This window comes from Schistocerca cancellata, chromosome 3, assembly GCF_023864275.1.
Source record: "Schistocerca cancellata isolate TAMUIC-IGC-003103 chromosome 3, iqSchCanc2.1, whole genome shotgun sequence".
Classification (NCBI taxonomy): domain Eukaryota; kingdom Metazoa; phylum Arthropoda; class Insecta; order Orthoptera; family Acrididae; genus Schistocerca; species Schistocerca cancellata.
The window spans coordinates 573,289,121-573,293,854 of NC_064628.1; positions in this window are offsets into that span (position 1 = coordinate 573,289,121).

Below are 4,734 nucleotides of genomic sequence, written 5' to 3' on the forward strand. Positions count from 1 at the left end.
GACAAAAATCATGTGATAGCGATATGCACTTATAAAGATAGCGGCAGATCGCGTACACAATATAAAAAAATGGCAATGCATTGGCAGGGCTGTCATTTGTACTCCGGTGGTTATTGTGGGAGTGGAAAGGGGTCCGACGTGATTATGGCCGCTTGCAGTTAGACGATAGGACTTTCCGCTCCGGAAATCGTTAGGGCATTCAGTATTCCGAGATTCGCAGTGTGAGGAGTATGTCGAGAATACGAAATTTGAGGCATTACCTGTCATCACGGACAACACAATGGTCGACGGCCTTCAGTTAACGACCGCGAGCACTGGCGTTTGTGTAGAGTTTTCATCGCTAACGGACAAGCAACACTGCGTAAAATAGCGGCAGGAATCAAAGTGGCACGTCCGAATTAAGTATCCGTTTGGACAGTGCGGCCAAATTTGGCGTTAATGGGGTATGGCAGCAAACGAGCGAGTGCCTTTGCTAACAGCACGACATGGCCCGCAGCGCCTCTCCTGGGTTCGTGAGTATATCGGTTGGACCCTAGAAGACTAAAAAACCGTCGCCTAGCCTTATGAGTCCCGATTTCATTTGGTAAGAGCTGATGGTTGGTTTCGAGTGTGGCGCAGACGCCACGAAGCCATGGACCCAAGGTATCAACAAGGCGTTGAGCAATCTGTCTGTTGATCCTTAATGGTATGGACTGTGTTTAGTTGGAATAGACTGGGTCCTCTGGTCCAGCTGAACCGATCATTGACTGTAAATAGTTATTTTCGGTTACTTGGATACCAACTGCAGCCATTCATTATGTTCCCAAACAACGATGGAATTTTTATGGAGTCAATACGCTATGTCTCCGACCCACAAACACTCGGTCATATTGCGCAATGACATAGTTTCCATGCCTGTAGTGTCCTCACGAAGTGCTTTGTGCTTACTTACTTCCTGCCTGTAGAAGGCAGTAGTAAAGCTTTGATATCATCCCGAAAACATGAAGTTACTAGCAGTGAGACTTGGTGTTAGTCCTTTTTTACAAATTCACCCCGTTATGCGATCTCCGGAAGCCATTCCAAGGTGTCGTTTTTGCTGTACAACAATGCCCTACTTCCTATACATAACACACAGTCACACACGTTGCTTCTTTGGGCAATAAAATTTTAAAACCCTCCACACTGACTGTTCACGAAACGTTCCAGTTTGGAAATCACGTCGCCGTCATTCTGGTTCAAATGGTTCAAATGGCTCTGAGCACTATGGGACTGAACTTCTAAGGTTATCAGTCCCCTAGAACTTAGAACTACTTCAACCTAACCAACCTAAGGACATCACACACGTCCATGCCCGAGGCAGGATTCGAACCTGCGACTGTAACGGTCACGCGGTTTCAGACTGTAGCGCCTAGAACCGCTCGGCCACTTCGGCCGGCCGTCATTCTGGAAGTGGCTGCAACACTGTGCTTTCTTTATGTGCGGAAAGAAGGCGTCAGTGGGTGCCATATCAGGAAACTACAGGGAAGGAAGGGGGGGTGGGGGGAGGGAAGAGTATAAGACGAAATTTCATACCCAAAGAAGCATCGTGTGTGACTGTGTGCTATGTACAATGACCTAGGGCGTCGTCGTGTAGCAGAAACACCCCTTTCAGGAGCTTCCAGCGAATCTTCGTGTAGACAGCTTCCCATTACGTCGTCCGAAGATTTTGGTAGTATGCTCCCTCAACGGTTTGCTACGTGCTAGCGTAACTTGATACCGCCACACCATGGCAAAAAAGACAGCTTCGTCTCATCCGGTGATGGTTAGGTCTCCGCTTTTATCACCAGTGGTGAATCCTCATGTTTCCATTTCTTGGTTTGCTCGTTTGGATTGGCCTGACACATCTGCAACATATTCACGGCCAGTTATTGTGAGCTAATGTGCTTCATCAATCTGTAAAGATCGCACTAAAATTATGCCATTTCTTTTTTAATTTGAGCTGAAATTCTTGGAATTCAAGCAGGAAATTGGACTAAAATCCGTCATTTCTCTTCAAATGCATGCTGATATGTAAAGAAAACGGACTGAAACATGTTTTGTGGCGCTCTCTCCGCGACAGCAAAAAACCAGTGTCGAGTGCTGAAATGATGGTCAGCCAGACAAGGGACGCAACTGTCTATTTTCAACTGCGCGTGCTCTTATGTTACGTCATCCTTTCCGACACTGAGTGCTATGTTGCTGACAGCACCATTCCAGTGTTTTTCTTTGAAGCTGCCGTAAAGCTTCGTGAAAGCGTAGAGTATGAGGAATTTTAGAGGAGCAGTTGTCACAACAGTACATTGGCCGAGTCGTCAAGTGCACTCAGTGGAAATTAATCATCTCGGATTCGATTCCCGCTGCTACCAACATTTCACTTTTCATTTAATTATAAAATTTCATTTAATTATAAAATTTAAATATATTCAAGCTTTAATTTATATATCAGGCAGTGAGAACCACAAGGACCCAAAGTACAGACACAAAGATTTGAGAAAAATAGTCGTTTGTGACAGTCAAATTTGTAGGCAAACAACCAGTGTCATAGATTTGAGTTGGTTAAAAAACAAGTTTCAACATCCTATAGTTCCTAAATTTTAATTAATATTTAGGATTAGTGGCAATAGTGCGTTTTTACTGTTGTGTAGTTTATAATTAATGTGAAAGCAGAATCAGAATATAAAGAACAGAAGCTAAATGTGCCACACACAACTGTGGCTTATCCCAACACTTCACTGCTCTTGTTATCGTCGTTTCCATTAACACATTCTCTGGGTTGAGTTTGAGATAGAACTGTCTGTTCCCTTCAAGCATGAAATATGTTACTTTTATTAAGTCTACGTGTTTCAGGCTTCATCTATTGGCTTAGTTTTGTTAAGTCTTTATGTTTCAAGGTTGATATTTGCCTTCCACCTACGTATTTGGACTGTACATTTTTCAAGGCATCTACAAACTGTGGGGAAGAAACACATTGTGGTGTCCCTCGATGTGACTAGAAGGAAGTGATGGCCTCCCGCGACCCCAATTAAGAATATGTTACTTTAAACAACAGTTCGTGGCAACCTGTAGAAAACTTCATCATTATCTAATTTCTGTACTGTACATTATTACCACAAACATCAGCTTTTGGTTTGGTAAAGAGGTCGATTACAGCTTCCGAAATCCTCAGTCTCCATTTTAAAGACTGGAATGCTGAACTGTGGAAAATGAGGTTGTGGTGGGGAATTCGTTCAAGACATGCCAGCTTTTACAAAGAAATGGGTGTTGGTGTAGCCTATAGCAAAGAAAAATTGTGCTTTGGGCTCTTATGGAAGTGAATATCAAGGAAATTGGAGAGACAGATTTTCGCAAATGTTCGTATGTACAGTGTAAGGGTACAGCACCGAAGAGCGTGAATACATGATACAATATCAAAATCGACGATGGTGTGCTTTAAGCCCTTATGGTTCTCAGCGCCTCATCCGTAAGATTAATACATTCAGTTTAGTGTTGATTACAGAACATCAAAATTGAAAACTCTATAGGCCACCACGTTGTAGCACATTGGTGAAGTTTTTCATGAGGCGCCACAGCTGCAACATTTCCACTGCTGTCTGTGCTTGCCGAGCTTTTTGAATGGGTGTGAGCAGTCGCGAAAACCAGTGCGCCACGACCTTCATTATTTTCAGAATGTTGTACAAGATGCTGAAGACCGTGATACCCGCTTCGTCACAGCAGGTGGACTGCCACTTCATTCTTCTTCAGACCGGTTTAACCATGTATGTATGTGTGTATTGAACCGGGGACCTAGAAACGTCGGAGAGGCTTCCTCCCCGCCGTAGCCCCAGTGGTTCACAACCCCACAACAGGCTACAGCACTCCACTCACCCCACCACCGCCCCACACCGAATGTAGGGTTACTGTGCGGTTCAGCCCCCATTGGATTCCCCCCTCTCCCCCCTCCCCCCCCCCCCTCACCCCTGGAGCGTCTCATTCTAGACAAGTGTAACCACGATGTTTGTGTGGCAGAATAAATTGGTGTACGCGTACGTGGAGACAGTGTTTGCGCAGCAATAGCCGACATAGTGTAACTGAGGCGGAATAAGGGGAACCAGACCGCATTCGCCGAAGCTGATGGAAAACCGCCTTTAAAACCATCCACTCGCTGGCCGGCACACCGGACCTCGACACTAATCCGCCGGGCGGATTCATGCCGGGGACCGCCACGCCTTCCCGCTCGGAAAGCAATGCGTTAGACCGCACGGCTAGCCGGGCTGGCTGTTTAACCATACTGGATTCGTGTGCGCCTCCTGACAACTGCGTTATACAAGGTCGATTCAAAAAATTGCTTCTCGTATTTTCTCGCAGGCATCGCAACACGTTCCGATAGTACCATCAATTAACAGTTTGTCCCTGTGGCACGAATCATGGTGAACTAGTCCTTCAAAGTCAAAGAAAACTACAGGATGGCTTTGAGGTTTGGCCTGACCTGACGAGCTTCTTCTAGTCTTTGAGAACCTTTTCCGATCCACTGTGAAGATTGAACCTTGTTCTCAACAATCATAACCGTAGACCCACGTCTCATCACCAGTTGTGATCCTCGCAAGGAACACCTCGTTCTCAATTGCGCGATCCACAAGCTCTTTACAGATTGCGAGGCGAAGGTCTTTCTGCTCTTGACTAATGAGCCGTGGAACGAACTTGGTGGTAACACAATGCATTCCAAGATGCTGTGTCAGGATTTCGTGACATAACCCAACT